Genomic DNA, 23,151 nt, shown 5'->3' with positions numbered 1-23,151 from the left:
GGTTGGAAAGGGAGGGAAAGCACTGGCAGTAGACAGCATGATGTAAAAACACGTAAGCAGCTCCATGCTCTGACATGGCTGGTATTGAACTACTGCTCTGAGTTCTGCTGAACCCAAGGCAGCTCCCTCGCAGACACCAATGCATCCCTGCAGCACAAGCCACTGCAAAGGGCTCCAGTGCAGAATTTGTTCCCTGCGTCTGCCCACTCTCCACACCCAACACAACAGGCCCTCTCACACCCCAACAGAAGGCATCTTGCCTGGCAAGATTAAGGCTCTAAACGGATATATGCTTTTCTGCTGACAGACATGCTCAAGCAGCCCCACTCCCTCTTTTTCCTAGATGAGTGGTCTTACTAAGCTCCCTGATCTTATATACTGCCACCCCTCCAATAGCTGTATCAGCTCAAGCGAGAGGTAGAAGGAACCAGTGCTGCACTGGGCATCACTGCCACTGAAAACAATTCATGTCACACCATACTCTTATTTGCTCTAGAGAGCAAACACTAAAGCATAACCACGCAAACAGACTTGGTCAAACAAGAGCATGAAGTTTTCCTAGGTGCTGTGACACAACCCAACAACTTGCTGCTCTTAAGGACAAATGGGACATTTCACTCCCCTTCCCTATAGCCATGAAGCCTCTCCTCTTCCCTGGCTTTTGGCATTCAGGCAGTCCCTCAGTGAGCCAACCTCAGCTCACTAACCTGCCAGGATAGTAACTCTGGAGGAAAAGAAAGCTAGGAAAACAGGGGCCAAGCAGCACAGGAGTCACTGCATCAACAGGGTGTGGAAGAGCTTCTTCACCTTCAGGCTGCTAGATCCAACCAGTTAGCTCCACACAGTGACAGCCAAATGACCTAAAACATTGTTTCTGGGTTTTTGGTTTGTTGTTTCTTAAAAGCAAAATATTAAAGCCATTTCCAAGCAGAACTGGAAAGAAAGTGTGTCCTAATTATCACTGGAATCCTTAACATAGCTGTGTTCTCTGAGGAGAGTCTATTCCGCTGAGAGCACATTTTTAAATGCTACCTGAGAAAATTAGTGAGTAAGGCAAAAACCTCAACACACACAAGAATAAATCTAAGGGTCAGATCCAGAATGAGATTCAGTTTTCACATATCACTTACATGGGTTTTGAAAGATGATTTGTTCACCATCAGTGAAGCTATTTGTGAAAGTGCATCATATTGATTATAGATGCAGAATTGTTTGTTTCCTAGTTTTATTCTATTGTTCTCAACCTCAGAAAGTTTGAAGGTCTCAAAAAACAGCACTCCAGTAGGAAAGCACTACAGGCACCAGGACTGGGATTGCTTGTCTCACCAACAGGAGACAGCTTGAGAGCCCAAATGATAAGGGACAAAACCTACTGCAACAGCCCTAGAGAGCCTGTGCATGGTCAGTCCTCTTCCAGACTTGCAAGCCTGGCTTAGCGGGAGAAGTACTCATAATCACTAAGGCCAGAGCTATTAGGTATGCCTGAGCAAACAGTGGAAAGCCTCAGAAAGTCAACATGCACCTTAAAACTTGGATTCATCCTTAATTTTTTTTCACTCAGAGCTGACTGACAACCTAGTAGACGACCTCTGCACCAGAGCAGAGTCAAGCCTATGTGGTTTTGCCCACTCCACTTCATAACACTTCTGCAAGCAGAAGATACATTTCCTCTGTAACCAGAGCCAGCTGACACAATGAACTGCCAGCTCTCCAGCAAGGGACAGCTGTCATCTCTATCAGAAAAGCATCATCCAAATTTTGATGGGGGGGGGGGCCTGCACTGAAGAGAAGTAGTCTTACGGAAAAAGGCTACTTGAAGTGACATGAATGCCCACATGCCTTCTACAATACTACAGAATTGCTGAGATCAGTTTTATGCATTCCAAAACTTTAACACACTCACTCAGAAAGGTACATACTTAATGAATTTAAATACAATCTCACACACCCAGTCTTTGACTGGTAATATTAACAACAACTGCTACTGGAAACAAATCGTGGGAAATGCTTATCCAGTAAATATTTCAAAAGCACAGAACTGCAGACGACTTACTACCCTTCCGCATTCAGAAGTAGCATTTCCTTTATTAACCTTTCTAATCAGACTTAATGTTTAAAATTTCCTATTGTGCTTCATGCATTTGCTATAAATCATTTGTTTATAAACCATCCTGCAGTATGAACCATATTTCTTTAAAGTACCAATGTCATCTTATGCAATTGATCAGCTTTGACAATAAAGCAACGCATCCTTAATGTAAAAGCAAGCATGGCTATAAAAGGAAAGCATGCAGAAGATACTGAAATTCAGTTAGATGGCAAAGTTGAATATTTTGTTATTTTATTCAAAATTACTTTCCTGCTTTAAGGTATTCTTACTGATAGTACAAATACTCAAGCTTTCCTCAACAGCCTCTTGAATTTACTGATACCTTAGAGTACAATTAAAAATAAGGTAAGAATTTCACACACTTCCTATCAACTTGCTGCTAAGAACAAACATTGCCATTTGCATGGCCCAGCTAAGATGTGTAATCAGGCTTTCAGAATTACAAAGAACTCAAAGGAGCCCTGTTTTCCAAAGATGGAGGCCATAAGAGTAGTAAAGAAAAAAGTAGCAACCTTTGCTCCCATGTATAGTCTCTATTGCATATGACTAGGTCGTAAATACACTTCAAATCAACAGACCTTCCCCTCACCTCCTTAAAATACAGAAGATTGCATCAAACAGAAGGACATTCTGCATATTTGTTTATAAGCCACAAAATTCTCAATCCTGACCTTCTTATATCAATTGCCTAGTTAAAAAAAAAAAAAAAAGTGGTGTGTGTGTGTGTGTGTGTGTGTGTGCATCAGGGGTAGGGGTGATAAAGTTTATTTAGGTCAGACAACTGCAAAAAACAAGACATTTCTTTCCCTTCACTTTATATTGGAAAAAACTAATGTGATTAAGATGAAGACAGATTTGATATGTTTTTCCTAACAAAAGATTTTCTAAGGTTTGCTTCATCTGGAGGTGAGCAGTCCAGTAAAGAACCCTTTGGTTTCTGCCATATACAGAGAAATGGGCCTACACACAGATTTTTCAGAAAGTATTCATGGGTCATTTAAAGTACTGAGCAGTGACCATTTAAGCTGTTACAGAGAATTAGTTGTACAGAAGCTAGACAGTTTGTTTCTTAAAAAAAAAACAAAAACAAACAAAAAAAATACACCCTAAACACCACTCCTTATTGGAAATCATCTCCAATATCATAAAAGCTAATTCCATACCGAAGTTTGGAATCAAAAGCCAGATTGTCTGCTTTAAAAGAAAGCCAGCTCCTTTGACATTTGAAAGTTCATTAAAGATGTACCTGTCCATTTTTATCTTTGCCCACTTTCCACTAACCATTCATATCATGAGACGTGCAGAATCCTGCCTGAACCCCGAATGGGCATGCTGCTGAGGACAGCTGACCCAGGAGCTTCCTGGCCAAAAGGCCAGCACCTCTTTGAAGGGAGCCCTGTAACTCTTCACTCCACAAGAGCAAGGACTGAAAGGCAGAACTGAGGGAAGGGTAGAAAGGTGGAGCATCGGGCACTCCAGAGGGAAAGGAGGTAACCTCTGTGCTCCAGTAAGTATACAGAAGTCTAGGGAAAAGGTAGGCAAGCCTGGGAGCATTCACAGCTTTCCAGTACTTTGAGTACTAAAGCAGGCTGCCTTCGCCAGCTAGGCAGGCTCTCGACTGTCTCAGGGAAGAACTAGAAATTCACCAAGCAACTGTCTAAGAAAGTATCTAAACACACATAGGATGCTTACTGCTCTCTGGATAAACGCACAGAACAACAGTACAGCCTCAGAGTCAGCAGCAATGCACTGCTGATGAGAGGCAATTCACTGTCCTTCCCGATGTGGAGCAGGGTGCCACCACACCAGCGGGAAAGCAGAGGAAGGGCAACAGGAGCTACAAGCCAGAAACTACATTTAAAGCAAAACTCCTGCTACAGTCCCCCGTCGTAAACAGCCTAAGCTAACTGTGTTCTGGACTGTTGCTGGCCATAGAAACATAGCGTTATTTACTGAACTTTTCAAAACTTTCAAGCCCTCCTTTGTTCTAAAAAAGCAGGGCTGTTCTAAAAACATTTTCTGACTCAAATGACCCAAGGTCAGAGACAGTGTTAGCTCCAATTAACACTGGAAGAACTTCCAGCAGTCCCAGGAAGGGCAATGAAGAAAAACAAGTGGTTTTGCATGCAAAGGAACTAATGAAGCCTGGTTTCCTATGGTCTCATGAACAATCTGCTTGTAAACTAACTTGCATAAGACTTTCACGTGGATGGCTACAAAGGTGCAAGTTCTAACTGAAGTTCTTTTCGCTCGTATGGATAAGGTTTCTCTCTCACACCGATTCCCTGATGTTGCATGACATCTGCTCACACTGCTGCCTTTCTTCTGGTCGGAGCACTAACAGGGCCTCCCTCTGCAAAACTTGCTTACTACTTAACTGAAACCTGCAGAAACTTCAGTATCTGTGTGTCCCCCATCCCCCAGTGAGATCTAGCCAACATGCTCTAAGCTTAGAAGAGACAAGGGAAAGATTGCCAAAGTCTTGTTTCTGTAGGAAACAGGGCTAAAATTGGACAACCAATACAGTTTTGAGATCCTAGCACCAGTGACAGAACTGGATAGTTTTTGTGTACTTAAGATATACTTTTATCAGATTAACTGATTTCAAAACAACTACACACCACAGTTGAAAACACTGAGACACAGCAGGAAGATACTTTTATTTCTGCAATCCGCGCTTATACTTGGTCTATGTGCAAGCGGCTTTCAGCTTCCCAGACAACAACCAAACATGTTGCACATACACTACACATCCATTCAGTCACATAATTTTCTAATAGCAATAAAAAGCGAGTTTGACAGGTTCAGAAACACCATTTTTGAAAGAGCTGCTTATAAAAGACCACTGTTATATCATTAATGTGGGCACAGGAGGAACGCAAATCAAATTCCTCATGCACCTCTGTAAATTCTGTAAGTATTCAAATACAAACAAAAAACAATTTATTTTGCTCAGTGAAATAATTTTACCTCCAGGGGCAAATACAAGATGACAAGTTGCCTTGAAAAGGAGTAAGTCATATCACTAACATAGAACATTTTCAGATTAAAAGAAAAATGACATCATCTAGGTTCAGGGTGAAAGAACAAACAGGAACTGAAGAACAAGACCTCCTTGAAAGGGCAGTTTTTAACTGCATATCCTTTGCAGCAAAGGGAGAGAGAATTTGAAACAGGACAGAGATATGATTGCATGGGCATTTGCTAAGTAGGTCCGTGTATTCTGTTGTGCAGAATAATAAAAAACTCAAGAGATAAGCACTTCAGCCTGTATAGTGCTTGGACACCTTCCCAGAATTCAGGTCATAAGCAAAGACTCTCATAAGCAATGAAGGTTGCCAGAGCAAACACTTCCATGCAACTGGTCTGTATTCGCCTGTCTAGCCAAAAGTTAAACGATGCACTTTTTTTTACTGGCAAAAAGGCAATGCAAAACTACAGTTAGTGGACAGCAGCTTTGCAAGTTTCAGTCACTCACTTCCACACATTATCACTGCATGTCAACACCCAAGTTCTAAATACTGCTATACTTAATATACACTTAATGTACTCCAATGTGTTAGCTTAAAATATCCTGGCTTCTACATTTATTTTCAAAATGGTTCTTTAGAGAAGGACAGCCAAAGCATCCTGAAGTCTGCTGGAGAAAGTCAGCTGGATTCCAGCCTAGCCATATTCCAATGAAAAGTTTCAAGTTCAGTCTCAAATTACATCTGAAGAATATTTCTTTCATCCTGCAAAGGAAGGTGAGGGACTAACATTAGACTGTCATTGCTAGTCTTCAGAAGGGACAAATGTTTAACAACCTGTCCGTTATCAAATCTTCCAGAGAACAGCAATGAGGGATTTACAGTTAATAATTACCCAACATACTGCTGCTTATGAATAGGTTTGCTTAACAGATGTTTGATAAGTGGTATTAGTAAACATCTTCTGAAAAGCATTTATGTGTGATGAGGTACTGTTTTGTGACCTCTTCAGGCATCACAGACCTGAAGGAAGAGGTTTAAAAGGACACACAAAATAATAAAGGTTGAATTAATGGTATCAGCTCAAAGCCAGTCCAGCCAGTTCTGACAAACAAAGAAAACAAAACAGGCAGTGGAGGAAAAGATGACCACCCTCCCCCCCCAAAAAAAACAAAACAAACAAACAAAAAATCCACACACCCCACGCAGCTTTCCCAGTATACAAGTGCTGCTGTCTGCAAAGCACAGACCCACGGTCCTTCCTAGGTCAGGTCATCATTCCTCTTCCCTGCACCATTCGAGAACCCACCAACCCACACCTGCCAGGCTACAACACACACCACAGTCTCCACCCAGCCACCAACCTTGCTGAGTTTAATTGTCCACAGTGTCCAGTCACCACCCAAACCTCTGCTCCAGTTCCCAGTGGGGGCTCTGGGCCCTCCTGCTCATTGCTGTTCAGCTCTTTGGACACCTCTCACCCCGAGAGGGTCCTGCATCCTGCCTGCCCAGCTCCAAGCATCCCAACCAGCGCACAGTGAACACCCAAACTACAGGAGCCTCCTCCCAACAATGCGTCCTTCACCCATGCAGAAATCTCCTGGGGAATCACCCCTTCTTCCTAAGCAGCTCAGTGGCACAGATGCCTTATCCCAACCACATGCCTGAGCTACCTGAACAGCAGGGAAATTGGCCTTTTTTCGAAAGCCATGGCAGCAAATCCCCTGCCAGGGTCCTCCTGTTAATGCTGGCATGTCGCAGGGGGCTTGGGGAAGAGCATGCTCAAGCGGGGCTCAGCCAGGCAGCCACAACCACGTACATGGACTACAGCCTGCTCTAGCTCTTGCCTCTGGTCACACCATCCCCTTTGCTCATGTAAATGTTTTCACTCTTCACATAGTTGCTATAATGCTAGAAACTGAGCTAGGACAGAGAAGAGGGGGAGCCAGGAAAGGGAAGAAGGAAGAGGCAAGGGCCCAACTATTTTCCCTGTGTCCCCACACCCTGACCACACAGTGTCCTCAGAGGGCCACGCTCGCGCCTCACTGCTCCAAGGGCTGCTGATGGTCATAGCTCCATTTTCCAGCTCTCAAGCAGAACCAAAACTCCTTTTATATAAAATGAAATATTCATACCAACTTCAGTGTCCCACTGCATTACATTCATCTAAGAGCTCAGTTCAGAGACTATTAAAAAAAAAAAAAAAAAAAAAAGAGATGTAGCCTTCAAACTGCCAAGCACTTTCAGGTCTCAGAAGTCATTTAGGCTCTGGGCCATCTGTCCCTGCTGGTGTTACCTAGTCCACTGTTAATAGTCCATACTTTTTCCCTGTTTGTTTTAACAAAGTACCCAAAGCAGACCGATGTATTTGTAAAAGAAATATGAGGGAACAAGGAAAGGAGGGAATTCCTGCATGTCTCATGCAGTAAAAACTACCACAGTAAAACAAAACAAAAACCTAATCTTCCAAATAATAATCATTTTGCACATTTTAAAGTTAATATTTTTCTTACATTGATAGCATATACAATTACAATATTTCTCATGACCCTGACTAGACTAGAACTACTCAACTGAGTCCTGTCCTATTTTTCATCTTCAGTCTTGCAGGAAAAGTGATGTTGCCTTACAGTTTGACCAGGAGCTTATCAGGTGATGCTCTTCCTCTTTGAAATGGGCACAATACATGATTAAACAGTCAGGAGTCAAGATGCTCAAATATCCCCCTTTAATGATTAGGGAAAGGGAGAAGGACTATAAAGCCAGTCTTCTCTTTTCAGAGGTCCAACAGGAGAGCAAGATCTCCTGCAAAGAGGAGCCTCCTCTTCTCTTGCTGTAGGTTCTTCTTCATCGGCATTTCTCTTACATTTTCCATCCAGTCACTGAGAGCAAATGATATCTTTTTCCCCTGGAGCAGCTGTGTTGCCCCAAAAGCTGCCCATATTCACACTTATGAAGACAGCACTAATCATCTTGCCATAATCAATAAAAGTCTAAAGTAACAAAGTGGAATCCATAGGCAGTGACTACCATAGGCAGGTGGCTTCAGTGGTAAAAACTTTGTATGATGTGGCATGAAAACAAATACTGATGATACTTTTGTCAAGCAGATTAAAGTCTTCTCAACCTTCCACCAAAACCAGGAAGCAGGAGAGCCTACTTGCAGTTTTAAAAAGCAAAGAAAAAAAACCAAGAGACTTGATTTCTATTAATAGGCTTATGACTGCAGTGGAAATTTTTATAATTTCTTGATACTGAAGTTATTCAAGGCACAGGAAAGAGTGCAACACAGTGAAGTTACTTTTTGGTGTGGCATGACATTTAAAATACACTTCAATATATTTAAATCAGTGCCCTCAATTTTATTCTCTAAATGAATGAACTGGCTTATAAAACCTGTTAAGGGAACAATCAAGGGATGAATAGGAGAATAGGAATAAGTGCTAGAAATATACAAATACATTTATTTTTAAAATCAGAAATCTGCAAGTAAATCCAAGGCTTACATTGTAATCCTATTTGGTGCACTACTTTCCATCACATCCTAAAGTGTGAACAGTATTTTCCATGGAGTAAACTCTACTGCTTTCTCTTTGCTCATTTCCTTTCAGTAACATTATTCATGGAAGAAAAAAAAAAACTAAAACCCACAGACTTTGCACCGTCAGCTTACCTGTAGCATTTCAACTGAACAGTCAGTTAGGAAGTCTGTCCAAGAGCTCTTCAGGCACGTCTTCACTGCATGGTCTGCTGAGGCTATTCCTCTGAGCGATCCCCAAGTGCAGCTCCACAAGGTAAGCTAACCCCAGACAGGGCTGCTCTGGTGCCACCCTCCCCACCTGCGCACTCCTCCATCCACTCTGGCATCAGTACTGCTCCTCATGCAACCACACAGAGACCTGGTGCAAGGGAGGAACCTGGCTAAAAAAGAACCTAATTAGTTTAAACTAAAGCTGCAGTGAAGCCACACCCACTGCTCAACTGATGGCAGACACGCTCTAAAAATAACTTTAGACCTGCAGCATCCACACCACAGGTGTGTTGCTAAGACATGACAGGGCACAACCCATGGAAGTAGGATGAACTATGAAGTCCTTTCATGTTCTATCTTGTTAGATATCATTTGCTCCTCTGGGTTGGTGGGATAAATCTAGGACACTGAAGAGTTGGCCATTCTCACCACCATTTATGAAATATCCAAATAAAAGCATGTGCTGAGTTGTATCAGACTTGCATTTTGACATAAATTATATTTTGTGAGCCAACCTGAGTTTGATTCACCACATTTTCCACCAAGAAGTCTTGTATATGAACATTGCAACAAAAATGGAAGTGATATATGGCATAGTTATGAACTCTGAAGAAAATACTACCTATTGAATTACAGATAACCTGTGTTGAAAAGCAGTCTAATAACTAAGGGATATAATAACTTATATCAGATTTAGAAGATTTGTTTGTGAGAATGCAGTCACAGACCATACAGAAACTGGAGAAAAGGAAAGAGGGAACAGAGCAAGCACTACCCAGGGATGTATGTCTTGGTACCTGTTTGAAAGAAAATGGGATCTAACTCTGGCTCAAAGTTTCAGTAGGTCATTCCCACCGTACTTCAACCTTTTTTGCTTGTTTGGGGGGTGGTTTTGTTTTGAGTATTGCAAACAGTCAGATGAAAGGAATACAAAAGGGTTAGATTTGTATGGGAAGGTAAAATTGAGGTTCACGTGGCAGCATATATTTAGGGAACAGGGCAGAGTGAGAAAGGATCTGTGGAAGTACCAAAAAACCACTGTTCCATCCTAGATCCAGGGAATGGCACTGCATTTCTGTTGACTGCACTTAGCATGTTGTTTTGTGTAATGTTTCATACCTGCAAGATAACAAAATACCAACACTAGTGCTAGCAGTACTACTTATAATAATAATACTGCTTTGCTGTCTTTTGTTTTTGCCACAATTACTACCATATGTGAAACTATTTGCTGAAAGATGGTTTCTTCTTCTGTATCTTCAAGATCTCCATCTCCAAAGATCAAAAAATAGTCTATTACTTACAGAAGCAGGAGTTTAAAACCAGACATAACATGTGGAGCACCTAGCCTGAATTCTCCACACACTGCACTATCCCTTTGTAAAAATGTTATAAGCTTTATTACATGTTACAAGATTTTTCTGATGTCAGCCATAAAGGCCTAGATCACACTATGCTCATTTTAACACAGAACACTTGATTTAAATTCAAAAACAACAACAAAAAAAACCCAAGGGTGGCAAACTAGCATCTTTAGCACTCACCTCATCAAGCTGCTTCAGAAGTTACTTTGAGCTGTGAATTATAAAGAAGCTTGCCAGGCCTCCCATCAACTTTGGCTGTCAAAGCAAAATCACTAGATTTTCTATTACTTTTTTTCTTTTTTTTTTTTCTTGCAACACCAGGCTATTTTCACAGAACATGTAGTTTTATCATCTTATGATGCAAGCACCTACTTCACTGAAGATCTACTATCTTCACATCTCAAAAACTACATCTTCATATTCCAGTGGTAACTAGAACTTTACAAATGCCTCAGGGAAAAAAGCACAAATCATTAAAATCAAATATGCTTTGAAGACTATTTGGGGTCTGTTTCTGGTGGTGGGTAAACATGTTCCTTTTATTTTTTTAATTAAATCAGCTGTGAGTTTTAAAGTTCAGAGCCCTAGAAACTACTTTGATGTTTCACTCCATATAACCATCAAACTTTTAGCACAGTATAAACAATCATGTTCCCTCATCTTGAGATAAGCTTCATACCAAATGAACATGTAACTGAATCAAAAGCAGCTGTCAACTTAGACAGGCCTGTCAACTCTATTCGTAAAACAAAATAATCTGTGACATAATTCCACTAATATCTAATCAAAAAAAAAACCATTACCGGGCAGATGCATGCTGTAAACAGAAGACATACAGAAAGGTACTAAAGGTATTTCATAATTTCTGTTCTACTTAAATAATCTATAACTTATTTTTTGATATTTGTATTAAGGCACATCTCCCAAGACTGAGAGGCATCAAGAAGCAATGGAACAACAGTTTGGATATCTGAAATGCCAAAAATCTTCCTACAATCATTACATTAAAAGTCCTAGAACAGTCCCCGAAGTTCAAAAAGTTGCAGGACTCTTCTCAAGGTAACACATTAAGAGAAGAAAATTAAGTATTTCCTGGAATTTAACTCAGCTGATGAAACATTCAATTAAAAAAAACCACACACACACAAACAAACAAAAAAAACCCACCACACACTTATAACCACTGCTGCCATTAAGTCACACAGTGATGGCAACTGGAGAACAAGCCAGACTCCCCATGGGAATAAGCCAAAACAACAGGGTGCTGCCCATAATGCCACTGACTGAAAACACTGTTCCCAAATTCATCTCAGGCACAGGTGAGCGCAAAGCACTTTATGACAAAACACAGGATTAACCTCCCAGGAACCTCACTGTAATTCTGGGATCAAAGAGAAGTCAGACTGATTTACATTACAACACCTGCTGTATTTCAAACTTATTGATTCCTTGACAGCTGGGTGTTTCAATACCATAACCATTTTACAGACAAGCTCATTCTTATTCATAATCTGAGACAGGCATATACTAGAAATTATTTCTTTTCTATTTTATAACACACCTGCCACTACAGTACCAAGGCAACTATAAATGTGCTACAATTTAATAAACAAAAGAGAGGAAATCCTGATGAAATACGCTGTATCAGCAAATAAACCACTTCATATTTGACTTCCAGTACTTAAAAAGTGTCACTGGTTTTCCTCCTCCTTCAAGTATTTGATGTTTAGTTGGGATAATGTTGCATATACTTTGATCAGGTTTAAAATGGGAGAACTGTCTACTGGCTAATTAGCACCCAGCCTAACCCAGAATTTAAAAGCCCACCATACTAAGTGCATGAGCTGTCTGGTTCATTTTACAACAACAACAACCAAGAATTCAAAACCAGGCTGACAAAAAGCCTGAGATCCCACAGCCAAATCCACTTCACACCACCCTCTTGAAGTCAACAGAGACATGAGCTAGTTTTGATAAAGGCATTCTCCTGGGGTTTTTGCAGCTCTAATAATACAGTCTATTGAATATTTTGTTAAGAACATAAGTTGCAACTACATCACAGAATTAAAAATTTCGTAAAAATATCTATGCTATCACACTTAAGTTAAAACATGGTGGTCAAGGCACTCTGAATTTTGCCAACATTATTCTTTACTAAAAAAAAAACAAAAAAACAAACACAACAAGAATATCTCTTACACGAATAAGTGACCAACAAAAGTTCAAAGAAGTGGATCATATGGCTGGCTGAACGCTAATACCTTTTTTCAGATTCTATAAAAACAAACTTGTTCTCATGAAGGCCAGAAGTCAGATCCCCAAGCAATACTTTAGAGTAGAGATAGAAGGCATTAGGGTTGTCAGCAATTCTGTTGTGAAGTACATCAGTGCAAATGAGTCTCAAACTAAAATGAGAAAGTAATTTGCACCCCAAAGAATAAAACAGGTTCTCAGGTGGCCAGAACCTTGAAGAAGGAACACAAAGGAAATAAATAAATAAATCAGTGCATTCGATATAGGAATTAGTTCATTATACACCGTCAGTAATGGAGCCCTGACAGAAACATCAGGAGAGAAGCACAACACAAAAGAGAGAAATAAGGGAACTTAAGAAAGGCGACTTAAGAAAGGCAATTCTTCAACTTTAGATTAAATGAGAACAGAAAAACGTGGTCAAAAATAATGCAATGATCTAATTCAGAGGTTTATTTGACTGCTGCCCAGAAGCATTTACTGTCTCCTCAGAAAGCCAAATGTTCAGTCTCTGTTCTTGCCACTATACTGAATTAAAAGATAAATATAGCATTGAATTGCTTTAGTAAGTGTTGCTTTCCCATGTAAATAACTAAACCATATTAGTAAGTAGAAATGGATGATCCAGTCCTCAAACTCCATGATGGTCCACCCCATGAGAATATCTCATCTAGCTACTTTGAGTCCATCAAATTAGATCCTGAGATCCACTTATCAGGTTCTAACAGTGGTTAAGTGGTTTTCAGTACAGAAAGAGAAGATTAAGACTTTTGTCATTAGCCATCACCCTAAGCTGCATATTCTCTGAAGGGGAAAATGGTGTGCTCTTAATTTAAGAACTAGAGGACCCCTAAAGATCAAGCTAAAGGCTCTTGGGATTTGGTTTATTTTAACCTGACCTGCTAAGTCATGCAAGAACTACAAACTGTCCTTTCTATTAGATTTTATATCAAACTTAGCTTAAAGATTTGCAAACACTTACATAGAGAAAACAAGATTTTAGAGTTCAAGGTTACATCTTACACAGATACTGCATTTAAAAAATGATGTATTATTTTAGGTTCCCCACAGGCTGAGAATGTTATGACAAGAGAAAGATTTCTTTAATGAAAGATTAAGTTCCCCTTTAAAAAGCATAACTGTCTTCTGTTGATTATATAGGAGTCTGATTAATGCTAGCATCAGGTTGCCTGCACAAGTGATGTTCCCATGATTATGCATCTGGTATTCTTCCAGTACCAGCATTTGTATATGGGCGCCTGATGCAGCAACTGCTCCAAGTATGAACTTATTAAATTGTCCATTTCTGTACAGGACATTAGACAATATTCCCTGGTGCACAAATCTGTACAGACCGCATTTTAGCCTACACATGCAACAGAACAGATATAACACTTTGTCCTTCAGGAGCTCAGACTGAAAGAAGGAAGATAATCTGAGTCACAAATCCACTCCCCATCTCAAAGGAGGACTTCATTGTACCTCACATGCAGCCATGATAATTTACTCTAATTTGCTCTCAGAGGCAGACAAGTGATCCATTTGTCATCCTGCAATAAATGCAGCCAGTCTAAGCAAAAGCCTTCTTCCTCCCTCCTTCTCTAATCATCACAAATAAAAGCAACACCCATTTCAAGCCTTCAGCTGCAAGGGCGCAACTGCCAGGACCACACCTTGGAGAGTCAAGGACTTCGGCAGTTTCATGAGCACCGCCCATTATGACATTTGCCTCTGTTTTTCCTCATGAAACCAGAGCCACCGCACTGGTATAACCTTTGGATCACAGGTGTCTCTGCTGCTGGAAATGGGGAACTTGCATATTTGGCAGAGGATTCAAATGAATGCTTCTTCTCCCCCTATTTCTGTTCCTTGGTCTTCACTACTCAGGTTAAATAGTCTAAACTGACAGATCTAGAAACGCTTCTGAGGAAGCCCTCTCTCCTCACTGCTTTCCAAACTTAAAAACACACACACACAAACAAAAAAATATATATATTGAACACACTCTGGGTAAGTCCCCAGTCTGGACAGCAAGAGGATCGGCTCCTGCAGCTTGCTGCAGCATCTACCTGCTGTGTGTTTTCGGCATAGCCTAGGTCAACTGTTACATATCATTTTTGCTACTGCTGGCAAGCTAACCAGAGCCACAAAAAAACAACTCATCACTTGCTTTATAAAGGGTGACACAAGGCACCTGTATATGCCTACATTACAGAATTCTGTACACAATAACAACTTTTTTTTTAAATTATGATATAGTAGTTCAAACTACATCTATCACAAAAAAAAAAAATCCTTAACTCTTACGCTGATCTAACAGCAGCATTCAATCCTGAACTTATTCATTTCAGACGTTGGGACAAACAATGAAGGTCAATTCTCCCATTATGCAACATGCAACCACCATACTTCTAGTCTTTTATGCAGTGCCAAAGAACTTGCCAGTTTCTGTGTACATAAGCATAAGGGGTCACGCTGAAATTCTTAGTGCTACAATTTATATGGCTTTACCAGATGCTTCTCAAACAGACCATGAAGACATTTTGTAATTAAAGGATTGGTTCAGAACAAAATGATTTCCATAATCTTAGCTTATGTGTCTATAAGTGAACATGTGAAATCAATCCACTGGTGAAGGCACTGAGAAGTCCTCTACAATAAAGGTTACTCTCTGTCAATAAGGTGTTAAGCTACTTTTGCAGTGTCAACAAATTTAATCTGTCCCAAACTTTTCTTCAAAGGGGACAAGCCAAATCATGAGATCTTCTGCTTCAGTGGCAGCAAGATTAAGTGCTGAGTTATTAAACAAATAATTATCATCTTCAGTCACAGCAGAACTTGACCTTCAATCAGGCTTACTACTAATCAGGCTTTAAACCTGACCTTCAATTTTTATTACCACTAATCAGGCTTTAAAGAGACAATATTGATCGGATACTGCAAATACGTAATACAGGCACTAGGTACCATGAGGAAAAGTACAGCATAGTTAGACTGTACATTCATGTACTTGAGCACACCTAAGATCAATTAAAAGACAGAAAACAAGAAAAGCAATGCTAATTACAGGCAACAGGGATAACTATAAAATACTACAGAGAGTAACCTGCTTTGTAATCTGCCCCTAAACATTCAGCCAATGGTTTTCTATTTTATTGTTGTATATAATTTGTAGAAGAAATGCATTTGCAAACACCATTTTCCACAACTACTTAGCATGGACTCATCAGAATTTCTTGGGTAAAGCAGAAAACCAGACAGAGAATCTGTCAACAAAACACAGTAAGTACTCCTAAATAAGCAGCATTACTTTAATACCTCATGTTTCCTCTAAGAGGCAGATGAACTACTACTGCTTTTACTATTACTTTCAGGACAGCATAGATTCCTCCTTATGAAGGAACACAAATTTGTCTCCAGCACACACACAGATGAATAACTAGAAGATGATCTTAATTGCTACATAAATCACATGCGGCTACTTAACATAGCCAAATACATGTCTGCATAGGAAGTTCTCTCATCAAAACTGTCTGTATTATTTCATCAACCTTGCATAAGAGCCAGGATGCCAAAGGAGAAAATGAAAGAAGCGATTACTCATCCTAAATCAATTATTCTCTCTCCTGGGTGCAAGAATGTGTGCGCTTTATTACAGGCACCTAAAAACATAAAACTTTAACAATACCATAGTTAGGTCAGCGCATTGCTGAAACTGGACTAGATGGAAGCACCCTGCACTAATTTCAGGCATAAAAAGGCATTTCCCTAAAGTCAGTGCAACATACTGGTTTTAAGAACTTTGTAAATATGAAAGCACCCTTACTTTTACCTCTGAGGAAAAGTGTAGTATGTATTAAAGTTTTGTCCTGATGTGCACAGTCTGCTGAAGTCAGCAGAGACTTAGCTTTCTGTCAATAAAAAGAGAGTTTAACTACAGGATCTATCATTCCTGTTTATCTCTTCCTGACACTTATGTTGCTTGGCTTGGTTGACAGTATATTATCACAGGCAGATGCTGCATTACAGATCTATTGCTTCGTCTAAAATCCTCTGTTAATCAGTTTACTTAGAACTGTTAATCCAATACCAGCATCACTGGCTTTTTAAACAAGGGACAAAAATACTGAAGTAAAAATGAATGTTGTTTTTCTTTGTATTTTTGTTTCTGCAGTGGCTAAATATTAGCCAGCAAGTTCCTCTAAGTTGGCTGGTCTGATGTTGTTCTTATACAAAGGTCTATAGCAGAAATAAGAAATTATGAAAACAGGGTACTAATCCCCCTTCATTCCTTACATAGCTTTAAAAAAACAAAACAAAACAAAAACACACACAACTCCCCCCCAAAACACACCCACTTACTCTATTCAGATGATCCTGAGCTCACATGCTCTGCAGAGCATTTTTCTAAATTCACCAGACTCCTCAACCTAAACAAAACTCCTTGTGTCTTGCATGTATATTCATATGAGTCTAAACAAGACTCTAAGTCTATATTTTATAGTCCAAAATGTTTATAGGTTCCTAATACCTTCTGACTTTAGTGGCAGTTAAAAGCTCCAACAGTTCTGCCTTTTTGCCTTAGCACTTAGATAAAGCCCATAGGATTATCCCAAACTCAGCTACATTACTGAAACTCAAATCTCAGCACATCCATGCATACTAGGTACTCCTGAACTTAACAGTAATAAATTTAGCTACAGTACTCCAAAGGCCCAAAAGGTGACTCAAAGTCTTTTTTTCCCCAAAACAAGAAGGACAAGAAATATCAGTGATTATTTGGCGATATTCAAGTGAACCTCAAAAACAAAGCCAGTAACACATTGCCGGTGCTCCAAAAGTTTATGCTAATGGTGAAACAATTGCCTGAGACATGCCTAATATGGTATTAATACAGTCGACTACAGAACAAAGTGAAAAGATAAAGAATTAATAATTACCTAGTCTGAATATTACCTGCCAATGTTACTGCACTCATGACACTTAAATTGCTGAACATTAACAGTACTCATTAGATGTTTTAGTGACTTAAACACCTCTTGGGACAGCACATTAATCCAGCTCTTCCAAAGAGATTTCTTAATTTTTGTGTTAGTAGATTCCATCTCACATATAAAACATAAGCTTGGTTATTACGTAAGTCCCCAAAATATAAGTCAATGTTTATCAGACCAAATTGTGATAACCAGTGTATACAAAGTTGTAGTTTTCCTCTGTACAAGGGCATAAATCCTGTTTCGTCTTTCGAGGTTGCTAGAAATCTGTAGATGATTTGAGTTCAAATTCAAACAGCTACGCTCTAAGCTACTTACGTGTAAACTTCACATCAAGCATTCCAAGAGAAGAACAAGGCAAAAACACAAAAGCGAAATAAGGTATGCTAGTTTACTCTGACAGTGACATAGGCTTAAAATAGACACAATCTACCATGCTCATTCCTGCAAGTGGTAACTTTCAATTATTTTAGCTGCAAAAATGTTTATCCCATAATATTCACTGACTGCCAAATGGATAAGAAAAAGAAAAAAGAAAAAAAAAAAGGAATGAAACTCATTGCTAGATATTTTTAGTTTTATTTTTAATAGGCTTCATGACTACATGTCAAACACAAATTAACCTTTTTGGCTCCAAACAAAGCCTATAATTAGAATCCTCATTTGTTCTGGTAGTCAGGAGAGCCATTTTCTCTGGGAAACATTACTGAAAGGAAACAAAAAGAGTTGTAATGGCCAAACTACATGACACTTATTAATAGTGGGCATTATTAACACAAAGTTTAGGCTAACTAAACTTAAATAGTTACAAATATAGCATTTTAACCCCAGAAAAACAGATTTCTTCAAAAATAAAATTCCTTTGTCTATCTTCCTCTCAATGAAATCCTTCAAGTCATAGAGCAAATTCTTGTGGAACAAACCTAAAAAAGCAGTTCTGCACACAAAAGTTTCTAATTTTTCCCCACCTACACCTCACCCATTTAAAAACAAAAAAAAACAAAACAAAAAACACACTACACCTTTCTCCACAAAGCACCTCTTCTGCCAACAGAATAAGAGACCTCCCTGGGACTAGTTAGGGATGAGACTTTCACCCACTGCCTTTAGTCTCTTTCCTTCGTATCTCCTCTGCTCTCCTACACCCTTTTTCATTTCCAGGGTTTTTACTGATATCCTCTCCCATCCTGCCTACCACCCCTGTAAATGCCACTGAAACACTGAAGATGCAGTACAAAAAACAGCGACATAGCAGGGTACAGCCTCTTGCAACATGGCACCCTGCAGGGGAAGGAACCAAAAAGGACTTTCATGGTCTGGAGGCCACGAAGACCGAGACCAGTAAAGAGAAGAGAGAAGGAGAGATCTGACTTCAAATGCAGAAGGACCAAAGTTGAAAGTGAGGAAATGAGAATGTTCTGAGGAGCAGAAGGAAAGTGTGCATGTACAGAAACCACCAACAGAAGCCATTACATTTTTCTTGCAAGCACTTTTACAAAGCCCAAATGAAATACTGAAAAATCGAGCATGAACAATATGGTTGGTCTTTGTTTTCCTTTAGTTATAATAGCAATATTCAAGTGTCAAACTTCACATTTCCAATCTCTTTTATATTAGACATGAAACATTTTGTGTGCAAGCTACTCAAGACTTCAGATACTGAATACAAGCCTCAAAACTTGCCCTCTGACAACTGACATCCCCTGATCTTCACAGCACTTCCAGTTTCTGAAGCAGTGATTCCCCAAGTACAGTCTTGTCCTCTCTCCCAGACCATCACACACGGGGGCAGTCACAGAACAAGATCTCTCAGTTGTTGCCCATAGAAACATGAAATCAGGCTAACTGTTATAGTTCCCAGGGGGTTAAAAAAGAAAAAAAGAAAAAAAAAAGAAAAAAAAAGGAAAGCGGACATAGCCAAGCCCAGGGCTGTCCCCACGTGTTTGGAGTGCTCTTGAGGGAAGACAGGAACTTAAGGGGGTCGAGTACTAAGCCAGATGCCAAAGCTCAAAAAACACCATTCGCCAAGCTCTGTAAGAAAGGAGGGGGGAATGATGAGGTTTTATATCAGCACTGTTCAAAGCAGAAGAATACGGGGAACTGTCATATGGAAGGAAAGTGTAAAAAATACACACAGCAAGACGAGTATTCCTCCAACATATGGTAGGGCTTGCAGGAGCAGGCATGACTGTTTTCACTTTTCCTGAAAAGATGGGGGTTGGTGGGAGGAAGGAGGGAGAGAAAGGGGTCAGCTTTCAAAAGTTTGCAGAATAACATCTTCTTTTGGTATTTTCTCCACAGGGAATGCAGACTTTCCAAAGACTTGATCATACAGAAGCATGGGTCTGATCTTGCAAAAGCATATGCACAGGAATAACTTTACTCACATAAGTAGTCACACTGGCAGAACAAAAATATTTACAGTTCCTCTTTTTTCATTTATTAAATGAGTCATTGAAAACATGCAAGAGCACCATGCTGAGCTTAACCCAGTCTCTAACACTTCAATTTTACTATAGCCACAAATGATACAAGAAACGTTAAATAAAACTAAACTTTCATGAACCACAACACAGCATAAAGCAACCTGCATTTTATGCGCTTTGCCCTGAGACTGAAGTATTCCTTGCTTAATTTTTCTTTCACGAAATTGTTTTGGATCAACCATACATATCATTTTTATTAGAAAAAAATGTGGAAATTATGTTTATTGCCTAATGAATCCCAGATTTCATTTACTCTTTTCCTCCCCCATGTTGTTTTACTGACAGGAGGTAGGGGCAGTGGTGGAATTTGTAAAAGTCACCTACTCTAAAATATATACTTTAAAAGGAGATTGTTATTGGGAAGGGGGAAAAATAGACCATGTACATGTCATTCAAAACATGAATGGCTATTCAAGAGTTGAGATCTATTAGCTTCAAGACTGCCTTCAACCAAATGAAACCCTGTACACTGGATCACTAAACTCAATTTGTCCTGGAATAAAAGTGTTTTTCTCAGGGGGCTTTTGCAGGGAAGAGGATTGGTAGTCCGTTGCACTTCCAATAGAAGAAGTGACCCCTGCCCTTTACAACCTACTGCTCAGAGAGAGTGTCAGAGCTCCTCAGGAGGAATGGATTGCAAACTGCATACCACAGCGCAGTCCTGCAACACCACAGCACCCATCCTACACCGTAATGGTTTCTATGCTGCCATTCTTTTAGAAGTGGTACAGGAGAGAGGAAGAGACAAATTCCTATCTTTAAATACTCTATGGAAGATTAGGCTTCATAGGCAAAGCCAAAAGGCACTATTATGAAATTTTTACATCAGAATTGGTGTTATTCCATTTATACTGTCTTAGCTGTATAAATTGAGGTATTTAAGTAAGTGGTCTCCCCCCTCCCAGTTAAACAGAAGACAAACATTCACCAAGCTACTTCATTTCCTTTTTTCCTTCTTAAAGACTTAAGTATATCAAAGTTACCTGTGCTGTCTGTGCATTTCTTTGGAAATCTAGACAAAACAAGTCCAAAAGCTAATACAGTGTTTGTCTGCAAGCACAGTTGCAAGCTGAAGTTCTAATCATTTTTTTTTCCTCTGAGAAAGGGGGGAGAGGGAACTAAGAGGAATAAAAGTAACTGCCAGCACTTAAGTCTTCTGCAAGCAAAAGCCACACTGCAAAACTTAATATCTGTATAGTTGAGAAAGAAAAAGAAACAGTAACTAATAGCTCCACTCTTTTTTCTTAGCTCAGGGGACATAGTATGTGTTTTTTGCCTAAACCTCAAATACAAACCAAAAGTAACATCCTCATACATACAAAGAGTCTTATTATGATTGTTATTGCTGGAAGGGGAAACTTACTGGCCACATGACTGTTGAAATCTACATTCGGCATTGTTTTGGGGATTTTTCTTTCCTTTATAATTCAGCAGCACAGCACAAGTAGCAGTAACTTTATGACTAGAAACATTTAGCTGTGTGTTTCTGATGCTGCAGAGTCAGCAATACAGTGGATTTATTCCAGGCAACCCAGTATGTACTTAAACATGTACCCCGCAGCAACCCACCGCGGTACTACATTGAGGAACATTACTAGAGCAGGATATCAAATTTTAAGCGCCCCCCCCACACACACACACACACTTGACTGGAGCATTTAACATCACACTAAATAACTTACATGCTTGCACAATCTACTGCTTACATAACTAGCAAGTAGCAAGACAATTCATGTAACCGCATTATAAATACACAAGTAAGTTTTTAAGACCTGAATCAAGATCTGAGCCTTCTAACATCTCCTTAGTCCAGCAGCAGCTAGATATCTTTGCACACGATACCATAACAGGCCGGCCTTCCTCTTTAACAACCAGGTGGTAGCCAACCCTGGCCAAATAGGTTAGCACATGCAGTTCAAGGACACGCAGCAGGGCTTGCCAAACCCCACAGCGTCACCCGGATTAATGGGAAGTTGAAGCACAAAATGAATGAGAAAAAGGATACCTCTGAGGAGGGGTACTGTGAGGAGCAGCAAAGAAAAGCTAGTTCCAGTCAATTTGTACAAGGTGCCCGAGCTCAGGTGTTGGGAAAGGGTGAGCCCTGACTCCCTGCCAAACTGGACAGAGGAAGTTAAAGATCAGGAAAGCTCCGTGCACTTCCCTGAAGGGGAGCAGGAGTTACCTGAAGGGCAGTTAGAGGGTTTAAGTTTTAATCAAATCTCAGATGGGGAATAACAGTTGGAGAGCCTTGGAAAAACCAAGGTCGGCTTTCTGCAGCACAACATAACCTAAAGGAAACAGCTGCGGGCAAGGATGAGTCTTGACAAGACCATGGGGTGACTGGAGGGCATCCCAGGCATCCAATCTTAGTCAAGCAAGTTTTTAACTATGTCTCCATAGTAACAGTATTACTAACACCAAAGTGCAGTGGGGAAAAAACACCAATAACTCGTACAAAGAATCAGAAACAGAAAAGCTACAACCAGTGGGGGTAGCAAGGGAAGAGCTAGTATAAAGAAAACAGACTCAATAGCTTATTGGTTTCCAAAGATAAAAACAAAACAAAACAAAACACTATCTCTAGAAAGAGATCCTGTGCTTTAGGAAGAGGAGAGAAAAGTGAGAGGGCTGGACTGCTTGGCTCAAGAAACGTGACGTTTACCCTACACGGTTTAGCCACTGTTTAACCAGTCTGACAGCAGATTGTTCCATTTTGTATCGCTGAAGTGAGTTTTGCTCCTAGGAGAGGCTGGCTGGGTTTGATATGCTTGAAGGCTTCCTGAATACACCAGTACTTAAACTTCTCACCGTTCGTGCAAGCTGGTAGGTCCTCCACTAACATTTCAATGCTGACCACAAAAGCGTTTTGTTTTCCTAAATCGGTTCTTCACTTCAAAGTCCACTTGCAACCAATTTCCTGAGCTTGAATTTTTAACCCGAGATACTTAAACAGCACTCATGGCCTTCCTCTGCCAACAAAGCAGCTGAAAAGGCTGTCATTCATCTCAAAATCAGTGCTAAAACAAATGCGAATGCAGGCGCTTGCCATACCGAAAAGGAGAGCTGAAAGCAAAGCTGATAGCACAGCTGATAGCAGGATTACTCGCGACCAGAAACATGTGATTTTTAAACCACATCCCCAGGCTGCCGGGATCTGGGGTGGAGATTTGCAATTTAGTTCCTTCAGCTAGGTTTTCAATAGGTGATAACGAGCCACTTTCCAC

General features: G+C 40.1%; 1 protein-coding gene across 2 annotated transcripts in view; it reads right to left on the bottom strand.

The window, feature by feature from the left end:
* The window catches only part of RASSF3 (Ras association domain family member 3), a 97,757-nt gene that overhangs the window by 31,155 nt on the left and 43,451 nt on the right, over positions 1 to 23,151 (bottom strand). The gene's annotated exons all lie outside the window — the stretch shown is intronic.

Source organism: Apteryx rowi, unplaced genomic scaffold (genome assembly GCF_003343035.1).
Source record: "Apteryx rowi isolate R43461 unplaced genomic scaffold, aptRow1 scaffold_302, whole genome shotgun sequence".
Lineage (NCBI taxonomy): Eukaryota > Metazoa > Chordata > Aves > Apterygiformes > Apterygidae > Apteryx > Apteryx rowi.
The sequence above is the reverse complement of the archived record's forward strand: the minus strand, read 5'-3'. Positions and strand labels throughout refer to the sequence as shown.